This window comes from Bombina bombina, chromosome 1 (genome assembly GCF_027579735.1).
Source record: "Bombina bombina isolate aBomBom1 chromosome 1, aBomBom1.pri, whole genome shotgun sequence".
Taxonomy (NCBI): Eukaryota; Metazoa; Chordata; class Amphibia; order Anura; family Bombinatoridae; genus Bombina; species Bombina bombina.
Genome location: NC_069499.1, coordinates 990,656,910 through 990,684,208, shown reverse-complemented (window position 1 = coordinate 990,684,208; position 27,299 = coordinate 990,656,910).

Sequence of the window (27,299 nt, the reverse complement as noted above, 5' to 3'; positions counted from 1 at the left end):
CTCCCAGGACGACGATACTTGGGAACCATCGAGTAATATATATGCCCCCAGACTGGTATCTAGGTTCCATCAAAAATACCCTGATTCTCCTCGGCCTCAAGCTGAGGATCAGCTTGTTTAACGGGGGGATCATGTCAGGGATCAGGTTGTTTCTACTCTTAATTGGATCACCAATCATATTCTGACAACGCCTATATAACACCTGAATACCTAACTAACCTTGCTTAGTATTTTGTTTCTCCTTGCCAGAGCAACACTGAGCCTTTTCCTTGAGACTTCCTAGTTTCACTGGATATTCATTATCTAACTGAACTCTCCTTAACAAAGCTTGTTTGTTTTCCTATACAGGAGGAATTGTTGCCGAACTACTAAAGAACCTAATCATACAATTAATTCAAAACCTCTCACAGCCTGGAATCTCTAACACAGGACCTACTTCTGGACAGCTTTATTACAAACACAGGATAACTAACCGTATCTGTAGTAAGTGTGCCTTTTAACCTGGAAACTTGTCAGCTCTCCGGTTATCTCTCCCCTGCTCTCTCACAGCGTTCAACCGCTGACGTCACTCTGACAGCCTGCAACTCCTCTCGCTGTTCAGACAGGAAGTATCTGGATTGCTGCCAGTTTTCGTACAGACACCGGAGTTTCACTGCTACATAACAAGACACTGTGAGTACTTAGCAAACTTTTCTATTAAGTTGTCAACTGTACTCCATCTGAGTATTACATTACAAGAGTTATCTGGGACATTTTGTTTATTTGAAACACTGCTTCAAACTTGTGATCTGTTTGGATTAATCAATTGAACTGTCATTTCCTGTGTATCTCAGCTGCTAATTTCTAAGAAGTATACCAATTCCTGTTCATGACTTTAAATCATATTAAGGCAATATTGTCTCCTGTTCTTCAATAAGGACAAAAGAGACATCTAATAACGTTACCAGTCAGTATATCCTGACTTCTGTATTGAATAATAACTTACACTGTTCTATGTGGATTCACTTTGAAGCTAGTGTTTCCTTTCTTGAATAGTGTTACATTTACCTCTATTCAATTGATAGAGAATTCTAGTTGATCTGCCGATTTCTGACATAATACTAAGCCTTAAAAAGAAAACATACAGCAGCTATGGATCCTGCTGAAGTTCCTCAGTTTGTTTTCAATTTAAATCAAAAGGTGGATAAAATGGGGCAGGCAATACTTGATCTGCAACTAGAAACACAGGTTCTCAGGGAATTAATAAAAGATCTAAAAGAACAACGCACCCCCACTGTGGAACCACAGGTTAGTTTACCCGAATTTTTTTTCTGGTGATAGGAGAACATACAGACAATTCAAAAATGCATGTCACCTCCTATTTAACTTGAAACCTCACACCTACCCTACAGACACGGTCAGGGTACTTTCCACTATATCTTTGATAGAGAATTCTAGTTGATCTGCCGATTTCTGACAGCACCCACACTAACTACACTGTTCTACCCCCTATACCGGCGTCCCCGGAGCCCCCCGCAACTCAATAAAGTTATTAACCCCTAAACCGCTGCTCCTAGACCCCTTCGCAACTCTTATACATGTATTAACCCCTAAACCGCCGCTCCCGGACACCGCCGCCACCTACATTATACCTATTAACCCCTATCCTGCCCCCCCTATACCGTCGCCACCTATAATAAAGTTATTAACCCCTATCCTGACGATCCCGGACCTCGCCGCAACTAAATAAATAGTTTAACCCCTAAACCGCCGCTCCTGGACCCCGCCGCAACCTATATTAAAGTTATTAACCCCTAATCTGCCCCTCTACACCGTCGCCGCCTATAATAAATGTATTAACCCCATCCTGCCCCCCCTACACCGCCACCACTGTAATAAAATTATTAACCCCTAAACCTAAGTCTAACACTAACCCTAAACCCCCCTAACTTAAATATTAATTAAATGAATCTAAATAATATTTCTCTTATTAAATAAATTAATCCTATTTAAAACTAAATACTTACCTATAAAATAAACCCTAAGATAGCTACAATATAAATAATAATTATATTGTAGCTATTTTAGGATTTATATTTATTTTACAGGTAACTTTGTATTTATTTTAGCTAGTTAGAATAGTTATTAAATAGGTATTAACTATTTAATAACTACCTAGCTAAAAGAAATACAAAATTACCTGTAAAATAAATCCTAACCTAAGTTACAATTAAACCTAACACTACACTATCATTACATTAATTAAATAAATTAACTACAAATAACTACAATTAAATTAAATTAAATAAACTAACTAAAGTACAAAAAATAAAAAAAGCTAAGTTACAAAAAATAAAAAAAATAAGTTACAAACATTTAAAAAATATTACAACAATTTTAAGCTACTTACACCTAATCTAAGCCCCCTAATAAAATAACAAAGCCCCCCAAAATAAAAAAAATGCCCTACCCTATTCTAAATTAAAAAAGTTCAAAGCTCTTTTACCTTACCAGCCCTTAAAAAGGGCCTTTTGCGGGGCATGCCCCAAAGAATTCTGCTCTTTTGCCTGTAAAAGAAAAATACAACCCCCCCAACATTAAAACCCACCACCCACATACCCCTAATCTAACCCAAACCCCCCTTAAATAAACCTAACACTACCCCCCTGAAGATCATCCTACCTTGAGTCGTCTTCAGCCAGCCGACCCACCAATGGAACCGAAGAGGAGATCCGGAGCGGAAGAAGTCATCATCCAGGCGCTGAAGAAGTCTTCCATCCGATAGGTCTTCATCCATGCAGCGTCTTCAATCTTCATCCATCCGGAGCGGAGCCATCTTCAGACGAGCCGACGCGGAGCCATCCTCTTCTTCCCGACGACTAACGCCGAATGGATATTCCTTTAAGGGACGTCATCCAAGATGGCGTCCCTTCAATTCCGATTGGCTGATAGGATTCTATCGGCCAATCGGAATTAAGGTAGAAAAAATCTGATTGGCTCAGTCAGATTCAAGTTCAATCCGATTGGCTGATCCAATCAGCCAATCAGATTGAGCTCGCATTCTATTGGCTGTTCTGATCAGCCTGGATGATGACTTCATCGGATAGAAGACTTCTTCAGCGCCGCCTGGATGATGACTTCTTCCGCTCCAGATCTCCTCTTCAGTTCCATCGGTGGGTCGGCTGGCTGAAGACGACTCAAGGTAGGATGATCTTCAGGGGGGTAGTGTTAGGTTTATTTAAGGGGGGTTTGGGTTAGATTAGGGGTATGTGGGTGGTGGGTTTTAATGTTGGGGGGGTTTGTATTTTTCTTTTACAGGCAAAAGAGCAGAATTCTTTGGGGCATGCCCCGCAAAAGGCCCTTTTAAGGGCTGGTAAGGTAAAAGAGCTTTGAACTTTTTAAATTTAGAATAGGGTAGGGCATTTTTTTTATTTTGGGGGGCTTTGTTATTTTATTAGGGGGCTTAGATTAGATATAAGTAGCTTAAAATTGTTGTAATATTTTTTAAATGTTTGTAACTTATTTTTTTTATTTTTTGTAACTTAGCTTTTTTAATTTTTTGTACTTTAGTTTATTTAATTTAATTTAATTGTAGTTATTTGTAACTAATTTATTTAATTAATGTAATGATAGTGTAGTGTTAGGTTTAATTGTAACTTAGGTTAGGATTTATTTTACAGGTAATTTTGTATTTATTTTAGCTAGGTAGTTATTAAATAGTTAATAACTATTTAATAACTATTCTAACTAGCTAAAATAAATACAAAGTTACCTGTAAAATAAATATAAATCCTAAAATAGCTACAATATAATTATTATTTATATTGTAGCTATCTTAGGGTTTATTTGACAGGTAAGTATTTAGTTTTAAATAGGATTAATTTATTTAAGTATAGTGTAGTGTTAGGTGTAATTGTAACTTAGGTTAGTTTTTATTTTACAGGTAAATTTCTCTTTATTTTAGCTAGGTAGCTATTAAATAGTTAATAACTATTTAATAGCTATTGTACCTATTTAAAATAAATTGAAAGATGCCTGTAAAATAAAAATAAATCCTAAAATAGCTACAATGTAATTATTATTTATATTGTAGCTATCTTAGGGTTTATTTTATAGGTAAGTATTTAGTTTTAAATAGGATTAATTTATTTAATAAGAGAAATATTATTTAGATTTATTTAATTCATATTTAAGTTAGAGGGTTTTAGGGTTAGTGTTAGACTTAGGTTTAGGGGTTAATCATTTTATTACAGTGGCGGCGGTGTAGGGGGGGCAGGATAGGGGTTAATACATTTATTATAGGTGGCGACGGTGTAGGGGGGGCAGATTAGGGGTTAATAACTTTAATATAGGTTGCGGCAGGGTCCAGGAGTGGAGGTTTAGGGGTTAAACTATTTATTTAGTTGCGGCGAGGTCCGGGATCCGCAGGATAGGGGTTAATAACTTTATTATAGGTGGTGACGGTACAGGGGGGGCAGGATAGGGGTTAATAGGTATAATATAGGTGGCGGCGGGGTCCGGGAGCGGCGGTTTAGGGGTTAATACATTTATTATAGTTGTGGCGGGCACCGGGAGCGGCGGTTTAGGGGTTAATACATATATTATAGTTGCGGTGGGCACCGGGAGCGGCGGTTTAGGGGTTAACATATTTAGTATAGCTTGCGGTGGGCTCCAGGAGCGGCGGTTTAGGGGGTAATACATTTATTTAGTTGCGGCGGTGTAGGGGGGGACAGATTAGGGGTGTTTAGACTCGGGGTACATGTTAGGGTGTTAGGTGTAGACAGCTCCCATAGGAATCAATGGGATGTCGGGCAGCAGCGAACATGAACTTTCGCTATGGTCAGACTCCCATTGATTCCTATGGGATGGAGGCGGCGATTTGAAAACCAGGTACGCTGGGCCGGAAAAGTGCTGAGTGTACCTGCTAGTTTTTTGATAACTAGCAAAAGTAGTCAGATTGTGCCTCACTTGTGTGCGGGAAAATCTGGAGTGACGTAAGAATTGATCTGTGTCGGACTGAGTCCGGCGGATCGAAGCTTACGTCACAAAATTCTACTTTTGCCGGTATCTAGGGCTTGATAACTAAGGGAATCAGCCTCGCCACAAATACGCTGCGGAATTCCAGCGTATTTGAGGTTGACGGCTTGATAACTAGACCCCAGTGTGTAAAATACTCAATGAAGTGCTTATAAATGTGTGATAAAAATATTTTGGCATAATAGTGAATTAATTTGTGAAATAGATATTCAATTCTGGCAATTATAATATTAACTCAATGAGTGCTAATGTATTTGCTAATAAAATGTGACTTAAATTAAATGTGCAGTATACTAACTTTGAGGTGATAAGTGAAGCACTAGTAAGTAAAATATGGATTGATATCACTCACAAACACAATAATATCTATAACTAATTTCCAAGCATATTTGAAATAAAGGCAATTTATTCTAGAAAATGATTATTCCATTTTAGGATTATGAGGCAACTATTTATAGTTATAAAATACTCTAGGTAACACAAAAGAAACAAAAAGAAAAGGGGGAGGATGTAGGGGTAGGGACACATGTGTGGATTGGTTTTAAAGAATATTGCGGTTATTGTTTTAATTAAGTCCAAATGGTTGGATGGTATTCAATAAGTAAATCCATCTACTTTCACCTCTTGAGAGAGCTTGTTCCATGTTGCCACCTCTAATTCCCAGCTCCACTTTCTGTATACCCCAACATTTAAGATCAGACTGTTTGGATTTGTGGGTTTGTAGAAAGTGTCTGGCAACAGAGGTAATAGTTTTACCAGCTTGGTTATCTTTCACTGCATTTTTGATATTCCTGAGGTGTTCTTGTAATCTCACTCTGATTTTTCTGTTCGTTATACCTACATAGGTTTTTTGGCATTTACATTGAAGTACATAGATAACTCCTTCAGTTGTGCAATCTATATGAGCTTTAATTTAATGTATTTTCCCGAAACGATCTTTTATACAGTGAGTTTTCCTCATAAAGCTACATGTACTACAAGTGCCACATTTAAAGGAGCCATGTCTGAGCTGTGTTTGGGTTCTTATACCATTTAAATGACTAGGGCTAATCATCTCTTTTAAATTCGGTGCCCTTCGGTACCCCACTTGAATTCTTTGTCCCACAATTTGGGATAGAGAGTAGTCAGATTGAGGAATATGCCAGTATTCTTGTAGAATTTTTATCACTTCTGCTGTTTTAGTGTTATATGTAGTGATAAACCTGACTACTTCTTGTTGGGTATTGATTGATTGTTTGGGTTTCAATAGCTGTTGTCTAGATGTAATTTTAGCTCTATATTCGGCTCTTTTTATAGATCTCCTGCTGTAGCCTCTTTGCAGTAGTCTGTTTTTCAGTTCTTTTGCTCTGGTTTCAAATTTCTCAGTAGTTGAGCAATTTCTTTTCATTCTCAGAAATTCTCCTATTGGAAGTGATTTTACTGTGTTTGGAGCATGAGCACTAGTACCATGTAATATACTATTTGTGGATGTGCTTTTCCTGAATACATCTGTACTCAGGGTGCCATCTACATTCTTGGTAATTGTCAAATGTAAGAATGATATTGTGGTCTTACTTGATTCATGTGTTAATTTAATATTCAGATCGTTCTCATTGAGTTTTAGAAGAATTATGTCCAGTTCATCTTTGGTGCCCTCGAAAAGGAAGAGCACGTCATCTATGTAACGTAGCCATAGGGTTATTTGATCAGTATATTTATCATTAGTATCGGAGAAAACAAAATGTTGTTCCCACCAACCTAAAAATAGGTTGGCGTAAGTTGGAGCACAAGCGGTGCCCATGGCAGTTCCCCTGATTTGGAGGTAGAAGGCATGATCGAAGGTGAAGAAATTGTGATTAAGAACAAAACTCAAAAGATTCAGAATGAATTCATTATGTTCTAATTCCTCTTCTGATCCCATTTGTAAAAAGCTTTTTATTGCTTTGAGTCCTAGTTGATGCTGTATGCTAGTGTACAAGGACTCCACGTCTGCCGTGACTAGCCAGGTATCTTGACCAACATAGATGTTATCTAGTTGTTTTAAGACATCTGTAGTGTCGTTCACAAATGATGGTAATTGAGATAGATATTGCCTCAATCTATAATCCACAAATTGACTGGCTTTTTCAGTCAAACAATTAATACCAGAGACTATTGGACGCCCTGGGGGATGATGTAGGTCTTTGTGGATTTTTGGTATCAAATAAAAAGTGGATACTGTGGGCTTAGTCACCTTCAAGAATTTAATTTCTTTGGGAGTTAAATGTCCATTATTCTTGGCTGTTACAATAATATTTGCATACTCTTGCAAGTATTCATGTGATGGATTGCAGCTCAATTTTTTGTAACATTTATTATTTCTTAGTTGTTTTTGAGCTTCTTGTCTGTAAATATTAATTGGCCAAATTACCACATTTCCACCTCTGTCTTAGTTGCATATGATAACATCATCCCATTTTTTCATATCTTGAAGTGCCTGGGATTCAGATTTAGACAAATTATGAGTAGTCCAATTCTCTTTGAGGTTTGTAATTCTGTTACAGACCACATTGTTAAATACTTCCAATTGTGGGCAGTTATTCGTTTCAGGCATAAATTGATGAATACCTCTTAATTCATTACGTTAGGATCACAGATACCTTTTAATCTCCATAAGTATTATCCCCAACTATATATGGCATCGATTCAGTAATGTACTTGTCTTTATTAGGACTTAGTATTTGAGGTAATACGGTAACTACGTTATTCACTCACGTCAGCAAGGAGGAGGTACCTAGGGACACTGACGTTATATATACTCACCTTCGCACACCGCACGCACCCTTCGTAAAAGCCGACAAGCGGCGATACATGTCAGGGCAATGGTGAGGAGTCCAGTGAACTCCTGTGTTTTAGGAAGCGAGTAGGAGTACACGATCAGCGTGACTCATTATTTCTCAGTGAGCAGTTTGACCGATAGTTTATTCAGTTTGGCATTTGAACAATGCCTGTTTAATTTGGGTTGATGATTTGATTGGGCACTATTCAGACTGCAAAACCGGTTCAGCCGCTATGATACAGGTTAAGTTTGTATCAGATACTAACCTTTAAGCTACCTTTACTATTCCAATATCGTTTGCAGGTTTTGCCCATAAACCCTTTAACCCTTAATTATTCAGGTTTGTTCATTTAGGGGTTTTTCTAACATTACTGACCATTGTGACCAATACAACACCTGCTTACTCACAACAGCAGGGTATTATTACATATTTATCACACATTTGTACCTGAGGTATTACACACTCTTAGGTTCTAGCGTGAATGTAAGCACCAAACTTTATATAGTAAGATACTACCTGGCAATAAAGTGTGATTATTTTGCAACAACTACACTTTGAATATAAATGACAACTACCAACTAATGGGCTTTGCGCCTTAGCATTACTGTAAGGTAGTAATTTGTGCAATCACTAAAACAACCATATAACAAACCTATTCCATCCAAACTGAAATAATCTGTATTTCACAGACCAAGTATATGGTCATTTTACACACCATTGTTATTGTTGTTTAACAAGTGTGAGCACATACCCTCTACAGCAGAATATTACCTGACAATCAAGGGTGTTTACTTTGCAAAATTTACACTCTTAAAATATATGAAGACAATCCATTATTTGGCTTTGTGCCTTATTATTGTTATCAAAGATGAAACTGACACAATTTGTTATTTTGTGTCTAGTTATTTCCTACTCTTATCACTCAAGCGAAATTAACTGATGCCAAGCGGCCACATACATAATTAACCCTTTTATGAACCTCTTGTGTGCTATAAATCTTTTGATTCAACTATTAACACATGGCAAGCGGCCATATACACAACAAACCCTTTATTTACTCTCTTTTTATGTGCCACAAATCTTTTGATTTAATTATCAACCATATGTATTTATTAACCATTTGCGCAATTATTTCTGAGGATATGTTTGTATATTAATACACTAGCTTAATCCATCTAGAGAAAAATTTTCTTGTATCAATATTTAACCTGTACCACGTTTTATTACACTCTTTTGAGTCCATTCTCTGATAGAAATTACCTATATACTGAGTTATCAGGCTTTTTGCCTCATCTCTTGCCAGCTGCAGGGTTGCCCTCAATCACCAGGAGATGATTATCATACCAATGTAATGTTACATTTACTCATGTTGGAGTATCTTATCTCCAAGTATTAGTACTATAGGGCACAGAACACATTGCAAGGGGGCACACCATTATATTTTTTAACTCTTTGTGTGCTATTGAACCAGTTGGTAATCTATATAATATTTCTGATGTTTTACATCATTTGGACTCTATTCTTTTCCATATGGTGATGTACTGTTATTTGTGACCCATACTTCTGTGTGCATCACATTGGAGATTACAGAATGCGATACATTTAACTGTGAGCCGCTGATAAGCTTTTACATATGGTCTCCTTACCTCCCTTAGATTTGGCACTTAAACTGAATAGCAGCAGTCATTGTCCATGCATACCAATGTAGTATTATGTGATATATTTACAAATTAATGCTAGCTATTGTTGCTAGCATTTTCCTTCTCACATAATTCATCTATCGGTCAGTGTACTGCGAATTATTTTGATACTATATGAGTAGTATCTATTTCTACTTTTCATGCTGATTTATCCTCCACTCACAGTTTTAATTGTATGTTGTTTGTTGTAATTTTTTAACCTTAGTAATAAAAGTTATTTTTTAATCTATTCTACTATCTGACCCACATTGTCATATATACTATTATAATAGTGTCCTTCTGTGATATGACATATACTCTAATTTGAATGATTATTTCTTCAGACTCTGGAGTGCTATTAGTGTATACTTTTAGGGGGAAGGTTCGTTTACTCTCCACCTTTTGTGTTTGAATTTGCTATTATTATACACAGCACCTACCTTGGAACTCACAGTCAATACTGTACCGTACTAGGCAGTAGTCCCCATTTATGTAATTTGTAGTGCCATTGGTACATCTTTGTCTTTTTTCCAGAACCCAAATGATGTTCGAGAAAATTCAGTTACTTAATAAAATTTAATAGCAATTTTGTTGTATGGAAAAAAGGTCCTCAGACTAAAACTCAAACAGGAATAAAGCAATAAACGAACAGCTAGATAGATATTTTAAATTATCAATTAAATATACAGTATGAGCATGACAATATTTCATAAAGGATCTTAAAAGGATAGTCAGGTCAAAATTAAAGTTTCAGGATTCAGACAGTGCATGCAATGTTAAACAACTTTCTATTTTACTTTTATAATCACATTTGCTTTGTTCTTTTGGCATTCTTTGTTTAAAGCGAAACTTAAAGGGACACTGAACCCAAATTTTTTCATGTGTGATTCAGATAGAGCATGCAATTTTAAGCAACTTTCTAATTTACTTATATTATCATTTTTTCTTCATTCTCTTGGCATCTTTATTTGAAATGCTGTAATGTAAGTTTAGATGACGGCCCATTTTTGGTGAACAACCTGGGTTGTTCTTGCTGATTGGTGGATAAATTCATTCACCAATAAAAAAGTGCTGTCCACAGTTCTGAACCAAAAAAAGCTTGCCTTCTTTTTCAAATAAACATAGCAAGAGAGTGAAGAAAAATTGATAGTAGGAGTACATTAGAAAGTTGCTTAAAATTGCATGGTCTATCTGAATCACGAATGAAAAAATTTGTGTTCAGTGTCCCTTTAAGTAGGCTCAAATAGATTTCAAAACTGTTGAAAGCTGCCTCTTATTTTGACAGGTTTTCACAATTAGATAGTGCTAGTTCATGTGTTTCATATACATTGTGCTTACTCACATTGAGTTATTTATAATTCAGTGCTCTTTGGCTAAAATGCAAGTCTGTCAAAAGAACTGAGAGAAGGGACAGTCCGCAGAGGCAATCAAGGTAATCAAAGAGGTTAAAAGTGTATTAATATATCAGTGCTGGTTGTGCAAAACTGGGGAATGGGTAATAAAGGGATTATCTATCTTTTTAAACAAAAACAAATTCAAGTAGACTGTCCCTTTAATACTAAACAATTTATTTTCTGACATACAATAGGTAGGTTCTATAAATTTTGCAGAAAACAATTTACCTAATAAAACTGAAACAGCGCCACCGAGATGAAGAAAGAAGATGAAGATGTCGCCGCTTGAAGACCTCCATCGCTGGGCTTCAGTACCTATGTCAGGGTTAGTGTTAGTTATTTTTTTAGGGTGTTTTTTTTTTTTTAAATTAGGGCTTTTTATTTTGTTAATGGGCACTAAAGAACTGATTGCCCTTTTAAGGGCAATGCTCATTCAAATGCCCCTTTAGGGGCAATGGGTAGCTTAGTTTATTTTAGAGTTAGGTCTTATTTATTTTGGGGGGTTTGGTGGCTGGGGGTTTTAGTGTTAGGGGGTAATTGGTTTATTTTAAAGTAAAAGAGCTAATAAGGGGGGCGGAGCTGGCCAGCAACAGAGATGGTCGCATGATCTGGGAGCTCCGTGTAAGCATTATCCAAGAGGGACCTTTTAACAATGAGATACCGAATAGATATCTGCATTGAAGGGTGATGTTGCAGGGAGGAACCCCGGACATGCTGCAAACGTTTAGGGAATTGAATGATCTATGCTGAACTGAGCAGTCACACCAAAGCTGATCGCCACACACTGAGGCGCCATCTTGGACTGTTAACACACTCAGCAAGGATAACAATCGCCGCAATTAAAAGCACTTATTAATCTTGGGCCTCTGTTGTACTACATCGTCTACTATGGGTTACAGCGTTTCCTAACATGGATACACAAATAACCTTTAATGCGCTACAAGAACTGCTAGAAGATCATGGGAAGAGGTTATGTGAGAGGCTTGACGCTTTAATCGTCACGATCCGAACAGCACGTACACGCAGTAATGAGATTGAGCGGGAACATAAAGGAGTACATGAACCGCAGAATGTTACAGCATCCACAGCACTCCAAGCGCACCTCTCTCTATTGCCCCCAATAGACCTAAGACAGAGGCCCTCACGTATGAGATCTATTTACCACTGTCAGCTGAGTATACACGTGCAGCTGAGAATCACAGGGCGGACCATGTGGTGAGGCAAGTACCACAATGTGGTGTGATGCGTGCACACTTTCAGGAACGCATCTCCTTGTTGCCACTGGCTGCTGCAGTCCTACAAAGGGACCGTGTGAGTACACAACAAAACTCAGCACTAAGGTGGGATACTGTTCATTTGTCTCAGCAGACTAATGAGAAAAGCTGCCATATCATGCTTATACATCAGGTTGCAGAGATGAGCTGTCACTCCTCCCATGGCCCCCGGTCTGGCATTGGATGAACGTGGTCACTTATTCATAGGGACAGACCTGCATTAGCAGAAGTTCCCACAGTCGAGATACTTCACTGGAATCTTTAAATGACCTTATCATAGTTATAAATGAGGACTCTGCATTCATGATGACCAAGGTCTGAAAATGTGTGGATTTGTACCTGAACCCTCCTGTTGCCCCACTATGAGTAAAACCAATGGGGATTTATTAGCAATAGTTGTAAATGCTAACATATCTAAACATATAGGTTGCCTTTATATATGTTCTGCGCTATCCTCTACCACAATGCTAATTGTTCCTACCCTTTATTGAGTTACTTACTGTGGGAAGTTATCTAATTCTTATTCATATGTTGCTTCTCACAAGCATCTGTTGAAGTTCGTGTGCATTTTACTGACTGGTGTGATTTGGTGTTGTGAAAAGACTCTTTTAAGTGTGCTCCACTCTTTTAAGCTAGCCCCTGGCAATACATAAATGTACAAGTGCCATTATAGGGCACACATTGGTTTGTGTGATGTTTTTTTATGATTGACTGGATATCTACCTTATAAGTACAACTCAGAGACTTAGCATTGTTAACTGTTATCCTTGTCACATGAATGCGCGGTGGACTTTCTGCACTCAACTTCCTTGTTAAATAGCTTATAGAGGGTGTGGCCAGCCCTCTGCACATATGGGTGTATTGGTCTGTGTCATTCTCTCCCAAAACTGTAAATGCAACTGCTGGTGCCTAAAAGTAGATAGGCAATAATTTAAATATGAGAGCTGCTATTGTTTACCCTGTTCTAAATAGTAGATTACTTCTCATGACTGTTGATGTATATTTCTCATATATTATTACTGTTCCAATCTTATTTCCCTAATAGTAAAATCAAAAGGCATTACCCACACTATAGTGCCCTATACCAGATAATAAGTTAATACTGCTATCTGGTTTTCTCTTTGTAAAGTGATGTTTGAATTATACACCTTTTTTTTCTTTTTTTAACTATAACTATCAATATGCAGCGCGTATAGAATACCATTAACCATGTGAGCCCTTGGGAGCTAGTTATATCTGAAACCTCTTTATTTTTCTCTCATTAATACTATAGTTTATCCAACTGTTGGTTGTGGTACCCAGCAGAAATAATAGGGTATATTGTTGCTGGTCTATCCTCCCCCCACCACTACTCTGATGCAGTAGGGATGAATACTTTCTCCTCCCCATCTCCTTTTGGCAGAGTTAAGTAGTCTCTGCTTAGTCCGAAGAGCCATGGTTAAGTTTTCCCCTGCATTCATGAGAAAAGGCTCTTTGGGCCCTAAAACAGGAAATTTTTCTTTGTTTCTAATGTGCCCTACCTTGTTTGATATACTCGTTTACACTTTTATAATGTATACAAGTTCTTCACATAACCTTAGGCTAAGTTTATTACTCTATTGATTTTCCCAACATATGTTGAGGACTCTCTGAATTTTCGGACGATGTCTTCAGTTCGGACCAGTCACCAGATCCCATGAGTGGATCTCTATTATATTGAAGACGCCAGAGTGCTTAATCACCATAAAAAGAGGCATTGATGAAGGGTGACACTTTGCCTTAATTACCACCTTACTTTATGATGTATTGCTGTACGAGATTATTGACCTGTACTACTGTTATGGAGATGTTACCCTTCATTCTTTGATTGTTGTATTTGTTTGTTTGCCTTAATAAAAATACTTAAAAAAAAAAAAAAGAGCTAATAAACTTTAGGGCAATGCCCTACAAAAGGGTTGTTGGTAGTTTATTCTTAGATTCGAAGGTGTTTTTATTTTGGGGTGGCTTTTTTGTTTTTATAGATTTAATTTTTTTTTGGTTTTGGATAATTTCGTTTATTTTTTTCTGTAATCTTAGATTTTTTTATTTTTCATGTAACCTTAGGTTTTTTTATTTTACTGTAATGTAGGATTTTTTTATTTTGGTAATTTTTTTTATAATTTTTTATAATTTTTTTTTTAATTTTATGTAATTGTAGTTAATTGGGGTTAACTTAGGGGGTGTTAGGTTAGGAGGCTTAGTGATTAGATTGATACTTTGTGTTGGGGGGTTGGCGGTTTAGGGGTTAATAGGTTAATTAGATAGATTGGGTTGTGGAGGTTGGTGGATTAGAGGTTAATAGTTTTAATAGGTAGTTTGCGTTGTGGGGGGTTGGCGAATTAGGGGTTAATAGTTTTAATAGGTAGTTTGCGTTGTGGGGAGTTGGCGGAGTTGTGGGGAGCCATGGTTAAGTTTTCCCCTGCATTCATGAGAAAAGGCTCTTTGGGCCCTAAAACAGGAAATTTTTCTTTGTTTCTAATGTGCCCTACCTTGTTTGATATACTCGTTTACACTTTTATAATGTATACAAGTTCTTCACATAAGCTTAGGCTAAGCTTATTACTCTATTGATTTTCCCAACATATGTTGAGGACTCTCTGAATTTTCGGACGATGTCTTCAGTTCGGACCAGTCACCAGATCCCATGAGTGGATCTCTATTATATTGAAGACGCCAGAGTGCTTAATCACCATAAAAAGAGGCATTGATGAAGGGTGACACTTTGCCTTAATTACCACCTTACTTTATGATTTATTGCTGTACGAGATTATTGACCTGTACTACTGTTATGGAGATGTTACCCTTCATTCTTTGATTGTTGTATTTGTTTGTTTGCCTTAATAAAAATACTTAAAAAAAAAAAAAAAGAGCTAATAAACTTTAGGGCAATGCCCTACAAAAGGGTTGTTGGTAGTTTATTCTTAGATTCGAAGGTGTTTTTATTTTGGGGTGGCTTTTTTGTTTTTATAGATTTAATTTTTTTTTGGTTTTGGATAATTTCGTTTATTTTTTTCTGTAATCTTAGATTTTTTTATTTTTCATGTAACCTTAGGTTTTTTTATTTTACTGTAATGTAGGATTTTTTTATTTTGGTAATTTTTTTTATAATTTTTTATATTTTTTTTTTAATTTTATGTAATTGTAGTTAATTGGGGTTAACTTAGGGGGTGTTAGGTTAGGAGGCTTAGTGATTAGATTGATACTTTGTGTTGGGGGGTTGGCGGTTTAGGGGTTAATAGGTTAATTAGATAGATTGGGTTGTGGAGGTTGGTGGATTAGAGGTTAATAGTTTTAATAGGTAGTTTGCGTTGTGGGGGGTTGGCGAATTAGGGGTTAATAGTTTTAATAGGTAGTTTGCGTTGTGGGGAGTTGGCGGAGTTGTGGGGAGCCATGGTTAAGTTTTCCCCTGCATTCATGAGAAAAGGCTCTTTGGGCCCTAAAACAGGAAATTTTTCTTTGTTTCTAATGTGCCCTACCTTGTTTGATATACTCGTTTACACTTTTATAATGTATACAAGTTCTTCACATAAGCTTAGGCTAAGCTTATTACTCTATTAATTTTCCCAACATATGTTGAGGACTCTCTGAATTTTCGGACGATGTCTTCAGTTCGGACCAGTCACCAGATCCCATGAGTGGATCTCTATTATATTGAAGACGCCAGAGTGCTTAATCACCATAAAAAGAGGCATTGATGAAGGGTGACACTTTGCCTTAATTACCACCTTACTTTATGATGTATTGCTGTACGAGATTATTGACCTGTACTACTGTTATGGAGATGTTACCCTTCATTCTTTGATTGTTGTATTTGTTTGTTTGCCTTAATAAAAATACTTAAAAAAAAAAAAAAAAAAGAGCTAATAAACTTTAGGGCAATGCCCTACAAAAGGGTTATTGGTAGTTTATTCTTAGATTAGAAGGTGTTTTTATTTTGGGGTGGCTTTTTTGTTTTTATAGGTTTAATTTTTTTTTGGTTTTGGATAATTTTGTTTATTTTTTTCTGTAATCTTAGATTTTCATGTAACCGTAGGTTTTTTTTTTTTACTGTAATGTTAGTTTTTTTATTTTACTGTAATGTAGGATTTTTTTATTTTGGTAATTTTTTTTATAATTTTTTATAATTTTTTTTTCAATTTTATGTAATTGTAGTTAATTGGGGTTAACTTAGGGGGTGTTAGGTTAGGAGGCTTAGTGATTAGATTGATACTTTGTGTTGGGGGGTTGGCGGTTTAGGGGTTAATAGGTTAATTAGAAAGATTGGGTTGTGGAGGTTGGTGGATTAGAGGTTAATAGTTTTAATAGGTAGTTTGCGTTGTGGGGGGTTGGCGAATTAGGGGTTAATAGTTTTAATAGGTAGTTTGCGTTGTGGGGAGTTGGCGGATTAGGGGTTAATATTGTAATTAGATACTTTGCATTGTGGGTGGGTAGTAGATTTAGGGTTAATAACTTTATAAGATACTTTGCGATGGGGGGATGGCAGATTAGGGGTTAATACATTTATTAGTTATTGCGGTGGGGGGATGGCGGTTGAGAGGTACATATTGCACATGCGTTAGGTGTTTGTTAGGGCTTCTAGGGAGTTACAGTGCTCATATACTTAGCGCAAGGCTTGCTGCACCTGCCTAGGTGAGACAAGGTGAAAATGGAGTAAAATGTCTCAATTTTTGCCGCATAAGTCCTTGCGCTGAATATATGATGCCGACTTGCAACACCGTTTCTATGTTAGTTTATGAGAGTAAAATCAGCGGGCGACGGGTAAAATATACGTACTTGTATGCGGCGCTGTATAATAATTGGCAACACCGGCTTTTGCGGGCGATGTAATCGGGCCCTGTATACTAAGCATTTTGATGCTGGTAATTAGTTCGCTTTGATTCAGCTGTACTTCTATAATAAATTATTTTTTTAACATTTAAAGGATCATGTTACTCAACATGCCTTCTAATTTATCCATATAAAATTTATCTCTGTGAGAAAAAAGTGTTTAATGATATGTTTATGGGTGGTTTTTTTTGTGTTTTTTATGTATTGTTTTATTGAGGTGTGATAAAAAGATACAATTACAAAGATATCTTCACATCCACATGTAAGAAAAGTTCTAAATTACATCCTTATACACCGAGGCAGAAGGAGATATTTAATAGAGAACCACCATCAAACACAAATTATCCAAAACCTTATTTTGTGGAGCTTTTTAATGCTCCCGCTCGAGCGTTAATTGTGCTAGAAGTAAATTTTTTGGGTGCGTCGGGTTGCGTTCTTATTATAAGTTGAAAGTAAACAGTTTTCCCTCGCACACTTACCTAGCGAACACAAAAAGACGAACTTACAATATTGCATTCGCGTTCACGTATTCCCCATAGAAGTCAATGGAGAGAAAAAAGTGGGAAAAAACCTACTCTTGCGCACACCAGATTGCATATTCTCATTCGTGCTAACGCAACATGAAAATATGAATATTTCACATTCCAATGTTCTTCACATAGAAGAATATGTTCCATACACATCTTTAGAGATGTATATGTATGTACTGTATCTCTACGTTAAAGCTGTTTGCCTGCCTTTTTTTCCAAACACCTGAGATCTCATATCTTTGATCCCTTATAACTTTTGTGTGCAATATTTTTTTAAAAATAATTTTTATTAGATGGTGTTATTATGAGTTTACTGTGTAATGTATTTTTTATGTGTTTTGTGACACTTATTTGTTTTGCGAAACAGTTAACCACTTACAAACTTTCAACTCGTAATATCAGCAGTAAGCCCGACCTGCGCAAACACCCGTTTGCACTCCACTCGTAATCTGGCCTTTTATGTATTATAACTACTTAGTAGATAATCCCGTAACTCTAAAGACCACTTATGGGCCTGCATATAAGTCAAAACTAAATAGCAACTGCAATGGAATATATAACCTATATTAGTAAAGTAAATATAAACAGGTTAAACACATTTTATAAATGTACTCTAAGTATTATCCAAATCTATTTGCCATTTTAATAGCACCTTATAAAAACTTTAAAGCACAAAAAATCACCATATATATCGTCATACCTAGGTAAGCACCAGAAGAAAGAGGGGGAATAAACCCCCTAAACATGCTTGTTTTATTCTCCTTCCAGTTGCGCTCCGCCCATACCCATCACACAACTAAACTTTAGGCATAACCCTTATTTTGTTCCTCTCCCTCCTTTCAGGGTACCCAGATCAAGTTATGGAGAGTCAAATGGCCCTCCTCTCTCAAGAAAAAATCCTCCATTCTCCTGATATATAAAACTATTTCCAACGACTTCTGTAAAGTTATAGGGTTATCTTTCAGCCAATGTTTTGCAATAGCTAGTTTCCTGACAAGCAAAATATAGATGCAAAGAAACCTAGCAGGTATAAACAGGTTTTTTAGGTAGATCCTAACTAGGACCATATGCTGCCTAATTAAAATTTAGACAACAACGCATACAACATAGCACAATGCATATCAGATCTTGTGTGCTTAACTGCCATCTGCCGCACTGCATCCTGATGAATAACACCCATCTCTCTCTCCCAGTCTCTTGTAGAATGAGATTTAAAAAATGAAAGCACATTCAAGATGATCTGGTAGTGGAAATATAGTGTAGAAGTTTACCAGCCAGCCATCTCCGCTCTCAGTGTGTGAGAGCACAAAGTCTTCTTTTTGGGAAACCCCAGGATAGAAGCATAGAGCTTTAAAAATGCAAAGTGGAAATTTTTAGGGTTATCCGTACCTGTATCAATTTCTCCCCTCTATATAAGTTTTAGGCATATTTGATCCCTAATGCGTTCCACCAACTGGAGTGAGAGTTGGGGAGGCAAAACAGCATACCCCTTAACTGAATGAACTGGGGAAGGATGAAGAGCCACTAAGCAACTATGGCAGAATTTTCTCTCCAACTCTTAAGATACACATCTTAATTACAGGATTTACTATGCCTATGAGAATATTTGTGTGTTCAGGAATTCCAGATTCAATCCAGCTGGCAAAGATGTTTGCTCCAATTGCCTCCATATAGACATAACATCCCAAGCAGCAATGTGCAAAACCATGGCGGCTTTATAATAATAAGCTACATTTGGAACTGACAAGCCCCCACACTGGAATGGTTTTTGCAATTAATGTAAGGAAAACCCTTGTCAAATATATTTTGTGAACACTCATTAAAAATGGTTAAAAATGGTTCCTACAGTAAGTAGGAACTGTCAGAGGTAGGCATCTAAAAAATAAGTTAATTTGGGAAGCAACATCATTTTCAACGACATCACTCTCCCTGACCATGAGATTTCTGAAAATGTCCATTTGGTAGTTACATTTCTAAATTCTTGCAGGAGAGACTCATAATTCACCGAAACAATGAGCTTAGGGGTCGTGCAATAAACATACTCCCAAAAGAGTTAAGCCTTTAGTGGACCACTTAAAGGGATAAAATTGTTGCAATTGTTGTACTAAAGTGATAAGCCCAAAGCATAAGCTTCTGTCTTTGTATAATTCATTTTATAATAAGAGAGCCTTCAAAACTCTTTCAAAGTTTCAAATAAGACTGGCATAGATTGTTCAGGATCAGTGAGAAATATAGTCAGATCATCTGTGAACAAACCTAATTTGTGCAGAGAGTCATGTATTAACAGGTCCTATATATCCATTCTTTTCCTTATCCTACTAGTGAGAAGCTCAATAGCCAGGTCAAATAAAAGTGGGGACAAAGGACATCCCTGCCTTGTACCGTTCATAATGTCAAAAGATCTAGAATGGAACCGCAGACCTCTCACTGTGGCAGATGGAGCAGAGTATAATGCCATTACTGCAGATATAAAAGGAGCTGGAATACCAAAAGACTTCAGCACTTTAGTCATATACTCCCACCTCACCCTGTCAAACATTTTTTCTGCGTCAAGCAACAGGGTGAAAAGTGAGATCCCTAATGAGGATGATTCAAGAAATATATTTACCAACCTTCTTGGTCAAAATGAATTATCATTGGTAAGAGCCTATTTAATCACTTTGCTAGACTTGTAGAGTAAATTTTCATGTCAAAATTTATTAGTGAAATGGGCCTAATATCTTTCACATAAACTGGGGTTTTTACCTTGTTTAGGTATAGTAATAATTGCAGCTTCTAAATACTCTTTAGACAACTGACCAGTATCATATTCCAAATTAAACACTCAGACAAGGAAATTACTAATCACTGCTTTATGCAGTTTAAACTCTTTGATAGTAACTCTAACTTCCTGTAACTTCCTGTAACGTGATGCGAGATGATAAGTGCTCCTTTACCTCTTCAGGGATGTTTGGCAATTAAAGATCAGTGAGAAAAGCGGAAAACTCTTCTAAAGTAGATGAAGATAGACAGACATACATACAAACAAACAGATAGATCGTTTAATGCACGTCATGGGGGGGTGGGTGGGACCCATGGTTAGGTTCCCAGAGGCGGTTGCGGCGCCGGAGACTCTGATTATAACAGAGCACTCTAGAGCGTATCTGACCTAGACCGACGTCGGAACACAGTCTCTCGGACATATGTCTGATGGACAAATGTGCTTCGGCATTCTGTCTGTCGTCATTTTGTCCGAGCACCATTTTATTACACATACTCTATCTCTGAAAGCTGGCAAGACAAACATGGCTGCTATCCTCCTCACAACCTGCACTTCGCTGATTCAAAAATATTGATCTTGTGTCGATGTGTCCCCCTGATCGCTAATACACTGCCCAGCTAACTGCCCCCTGAGTGCCTACACCCACATCATGCCTAACCTACATACACATCTGGAACGCCCAGCTAACTCCCACATACCGGCTACAGTCAAAAAATAACTCAATATAATAAACTATGCTAAATAAAAAACCTCCCCATTATAACTTTGAAGCTGTGTTGCTTAAGTTATAATCAATGTTTAAATAATGTGCTACAGAGATGCGCTAAAACGCCGGTGGCTGACCTTGCCGGCTTAGCCCCAGTCCGATGCTTCTTAAAGGGGGTGTTGTCGGCAATTTAATTAGGCACCTAGGAATACTACCCGTTTGGGGGTGCTACCTTCTGGGAGGACTGGGGAGCTCTTCAATTTCGGTCCCATGAGTGGGTTAGCTGGAGATCGTGGAGCACAGTAGTGGGCTTGTCATCAGCCAATCAGATTGATCTCGCATTCTATTGGCTGTTACGATCAGCCAATAGAATGCGAGCTCGGATTGAACTTGAATCGGATTGAACTTGAATCTGATTGGCTGATTCAATCAGCCAATCAGATTTTTCCTACCTTAATTCCGATTGGCTGATAGAATCCTATCAGCCAATCGGAATTGAAGGGACGCCATCTTGGATGACGTCCCTTACAGGAGCCTTCATTCGTTGGTAGTCCGTCGGGAAAGAAGGATGTTCCGCGTTGGCGGGATGAAGATTGAAGACCCCGCTTGGAAGATGACATCGCCCGGATAGAAGACTTCTTCAGCGCCTCTTGGAAGATGACATCGCCCGGATGGAAGACTTCTTCAGTGCCGCTTGGAGGATCACTTCATCGGATGGAAGATTTCTTCAGCGCCGCTTGGAGGATAACTTCTGCTGCTCTGGGTCTCCTCTTCTGTTCCATCACTTTAATTGTAGTTATTTGTATTTAATTTATTTAATGATAGTGTAGTGTTAGGTTTAATTGTAACTTAGGTTAGGATTTATTTTACAGGTAATTTTGTATTTCTTTTAGCTAGGTAGTTATTAAATAGTTAATAACTATTTAATAACTATTCTAACTAGCTAAAATAAATACAAAGTTACCTGTAAAATAAATATAATTCCTAAAATAGCTACAATGTAATTATTAATTACATTGTAGCTATCTAAGGGTTTATTTTACAGGTAAGTATTTAGTTTTAAATAGGAATAATTTATTAAAGTATAGTGTAGTGTTAGGTGTAATTGTAACTTAGGTTAGTTTTTATTTTACAGGTAAATTTCTCTTTATTTTAGCTAGGTAAGCTATTGAATAGTTAATAACTATTAAATAGCTATTGTACCTAGTTAAAATAAATTGAAAGATGCCTGTAAAATAAAAATAAATTCTAAGATAGCTACAATATAATTATTATTTATATTGTAGCTATATTAGGGTTTATTTTAAAGGTAAGTATTTAGTTTTAAATAGGATTAATTTAGTTCATAATAGAAATATTATTTAGATTTATTTAATTAATATTTAAGTTAGGGGGGTAAATTTATTACAGTGGCGGCGGTGTAGTGGGGGGCAGGATAGGGGTTAATAAATGTATTATAGGTGGCGACGGTGTAGGGGGGGCAGATTAGGGGTTAATAAATTTAATATAGGTTGCGGCAGGGTCCGGGAGCGGCGGTTTAGGGGTTAATACATATATTATAGTTGCGGTGGGCTCCGGGAGCGGCGGTTTAGGGGTTAATACATATATTATAGTTGCAGTGGGCTCCGGGAGCGGCGGTTTAGGGGTTAATACATATATTATAGTTGCGGTGGGCTCCGGGAGCGGCGGTTTAGGGGTTAATATGTATAGAGTAGCTTGCGGTGGGCTCCGGGAGCGGCGGTTTAGGGGGTAATAACTTTATTTAGTTGCGGCGGTGTAGGGGGGACAGATTAGTGGTGTTAGGGTTAGGGTACATGTTAGGGTGTTAGGTGTAGACAGCTCCCATAGAAATCAATGGGATGTCTGGCAGCAGCAAACTTGTACTTTCGCTATGGTCAGACTCCCATTGATTCCTATGGGATCCGCCGCCTCCAGGGTGGCGGTTTGAAAACCAGGTACGCTGGGCCGGAAAAGTGCCGAGCATACCTGCTAGTTTTTTGATAACTAGCAAAAGTAGTCAGATTGTGCCGCACTTGTGTGTGGAACATCTGGAGTGACGTAAGAATCGATCTGTGTCGGACTGAGTCCGGCGGATCGAAGTTTACGTCACAAAATTCTACTTTTGCCGGTCTATAGCCTTTGATAACTAAGGCGAATCAGCCTCGCCACAAATACGCTGCGGAATTCCAGCGTATTTGAGGTTGACAGCTTGATAACTAGGCCCCTGTATGTATTTAATGTGTTTATATGTGTATATATGTTTGTAGATATATATATACACATATAAATACATCTGTACTCACACACACACACATATATATATATATATATATATATATATCAGTGACGTGCGGTGAGGTCAGAGGCTGGTGAGGCACTGGCCATGATACGCCTGAGAAACACTCTATAATTTAGATAGACCATGCAATTTTAAACAACTTTCCAATTTACTTCTATTATCTAATTTGCTTTGTTCTCTTAGTATCCTTTATTTTAAAGCATACCTAGGTAGGCTCAAGAGCTGGGGAACTAGCTGCTGATTGGTGGCTGCACATATACACCTTCAGCCTATGGCTTACCATTGTTTTCCGATAGCTCCCCACAATGCATTGCTGCTCCTTTAATAAAGGATACCAAAAGAATGAAGCAAAATGTTAATAGAAGTAAGTTGATACGTTTGAAATTGTATGCCGTTTATAATATTCAAAGTGACATATGGCAGCACTATTTTACCATTAAAAAGAGACATGAAAAAGGTGTATAGGGTCTATAGTCTTATGCAACATGGAGCAAAATGAATGGAATAACTGAAAGAAAGAAAAACACTCCCTCAAACACACATTCTCTGTCACACTCCAAAACACACACTCTCCCCCACGCTTTCTCTCACATAGACATACTCTCTCACACACACAAACTCACTGCCTCACAGTTCACTTACTTACACAAAACACACAGGCACTCTCCCTCACACACACACTCTCCCATAATATATAATATTGCCATTTTCATCCCCCCTAGCATTATACATGCTGTACAGTGATTGGCTGATATGTGCTGTGGCTCATTTATAAATGTTCCTAATTGGCCATATAAAAGTAAATAAACTTTCAGGAGTATTTTCTAGGGGTGTGTACACGGACTGTAAAATAATTCAGGTTATTCTAATAAAATGATAGCTTTCATATGACTGACAGACCTCAATTGTAACTGTTGACACTGTTTAGAGAAGAGATTGAGAATAGTAATTAAATATACCCATTACCCAGTCCCTCCCTGTGCATATATGAGATCATCTTTGAGATTCTGTGTGCTATAGGGGCACCAGCATCAAATATCAAGAAACCCAGGTTTGCTTTTCACCCTCACACTTTTTTTATATTTTTTCTAATAAATCAATATGTATCTACAATTAGAGACTATTTACTGATAAAAAAAGCAATTTATTAAGTACTACAACTACCTGCACAGTGAGAAGCCACTCAAAAAGTATGTAATAGTTAGGTTATCTTATAAATCTAAATGATCTTAAACTCACTTTGCACAAATCATCTAATGGATTAGGCCTCAATACATAAAAATGAAATTAATTTTGCATAGAGTTCAAAAACTGTCAGCCAAGGCTCAGAAGTGAAAGTGTTAAAATGTAGGGTTTTTTATCATATGAGCCACTTTCTCATACTTCTCAACTGTCCCTATTTTGCTAGGACAATCCCAGTATAATGGCTTCCTATCTGTTAGTACAATTGTCCTGGAAGTAAACATCTGCCCTGAGGTATGGACTTGGTAATTAAGTATAAAAAATGCATCAGCAAAGGGCTGAATATAGGCTCAGAAGTAAAATGTTGAAACACTTTATTCATACTTATAAACTGTCCCTAGTATTTTCCTGGGAACATTCCAGTTTCTGATGTGCTATTTACAATAGGTGTTTAGAGGCAGAGCAGATTAGGTAAAGCTTTGGAAACATAGTACTCCAATAAACTGCTTACTTGTCTGTTCTACTATAACTGCTCTACTGTAATATGCTTTTTTTTACAGTGATACTGAAATTGCTGCCATATTGCAAGAAATAATAGCACACACAGAATGTTAAAAAAAAGTGTGAGGGTGAAAAGCAAACCTGGGTTACTTTTTCTTTGATGCTTGAGTTAGTGATAGCATCAGAGGCATTATAAGCTGGAGGTTCCCTTTCTTGTGGTTATGGAATGACCAGCAAATAAAAGCCTGTGCTGTAACTCCAGCTATTCTGCACTAAACCTTACCACATATACTGTTGCATTTGTTGTTACATATGGCAGACTGGCAAGGATGCAGTAGGGCAAAATGCAGAAAGAACCTGGTTATGTGTTTTCTGCATCTGTTTTCAAATGAAATAAATTGTGATGTGTGTTGGGAGGGGGGGGGTAGCAGCACAGCAGGTATAAAAATGCATTTCAGTGGGAATTTAACTTACATTATTTAGTGCTGTTAATTTAAGTTAAATTCCCACTGAAATGCATTTTTATACCTGCTGTGCTGCTACCCCCCCCCCTCCCAACACACATCACAATTTATTTCATTTGAAAGCAGATGCAGAAAACACATAACCAGGTTCTTTCTGCATTTTGCCCTACTGCATACCTGCCAGTCTGCCATATGTAACAGTGCAATATGTGTTTAGTGCAGAATGGCTGGAGTTACAGGCTCACTCACACCCCATTCTGAGGCTTCCTGGCACAATCAATCATAGCAGATTTGCAGTGTCTCAATACTAGGCATTTAACACCACCTGCAAAATATGTCCCATGCTGCAGGAAGAAAATAACTGTTAGTGCGGCCAGCCCGGTATCACATGAGTGACAGCTGCTCCACCGGTCCCCCTATAATAGCGCCGCCGCTGCCCCTGCCACATTTTATGAACTTACCTGAGAAAGAATCCGGTCAGGTCGTCAGTGTCACACTGACTGTCTCACAGGCACCCACATGGCACTGGCTCCGCTCCTCCGTCCACCACCATCCTCCTCCTCAGTCCTCTGAGTCTCCTCCAGGCTCCAGGCAGCACAGTCCTGTCCTCCAGGGCAGCCCTCCTCCACAGACAGCCACAACACAAGGCCCATAACTAAATTAGTTAGTTAGCTAGGCTGCGGCAGCTGCAGCACCGGGTCTTCCCGCAAGTCTGATGTATCGGCGCTACGTCATGACCCAGTCCCACACCTGTCAATCAGCAGCCCAGCAGGCACGCCTCCCCGCAGTGCTGCTGAACTCCTGATTGGCTCATGTGATGTAGCTCATCATGGAGGCGGTATTGATAACCGCCTCCAATGGAGCTTGTGTGACAGCCCGGTAAGTCACCAGCGGGTGGCGCAGCTCTGTAGTGAGCAGCAGACAGTTATTTAGATCCATTGTTGCGCAATTAATGGAGGGCAGCGGACCGGCTCACTGCCTCCTAATTGCGCAACAATGGATGTTGAATTTGCAGCGCAAGCGCACAGCGCATAGTAACTACATTAATGAGTAATCACCATCGGGGGTGGGGGGGGGTACCCTTGGGGCGAGGGTGGGCGTGACCAATAAATTAATAAGATGAAAAAACACTTTTTTTTTAAAAAAATAAATATTATTTGAAAACATTTTTTCCCCTCATTGGACAGGGGCGGCACTGCCTCCCCTGCCTCCTATTACTGCACGTCACTGATATATATATATATACATAACCCTATTTAGACATGTATATGTATGTATCGCTATGTTAAAGCCCTTCGTCTGCCTTTTTTGTAACACCTGAGACCTTATATCTTTGAGCCCTTATACATTTGTTGTTTTTAAAATAATTAATTTTGATTAGACAGTGTTATTATGAGTGTAACTGTACATTGTAATGTATTTTGATATGTTTTGTGACATTTTTGTTTTGGTAAACAGTTAACCAGAGGTCTGAGGACGTGTTATCTTCAATTGCTCTCAAGCAATCGCATTTAATTTCAACTTGTAATACGAGCGCTACACCTGACACACGCAAACAGCCTCGATAAACCCCTTTTTGCAAGCGCATAATTGTTAGCGTAACACTCGTAATCTGGTCCTGTAAATAATTAATTGCAATTATAAATAAACATTCTAATGTCCATATTTAAGTTTAAGCACTAGTTTCATAATTTAAATATTTTAAATCTTATTAAACTAAAATGATGGTAGGCAGATTTTTCATGGTACCTTCATTATAGTGACGGGGTCATACTTGCTTTTATTTAGTGACACAGTGACACGTTTTCAGGGAGTTTAAGACTCAATGACCTAGATTTGGAGTTTGGCGG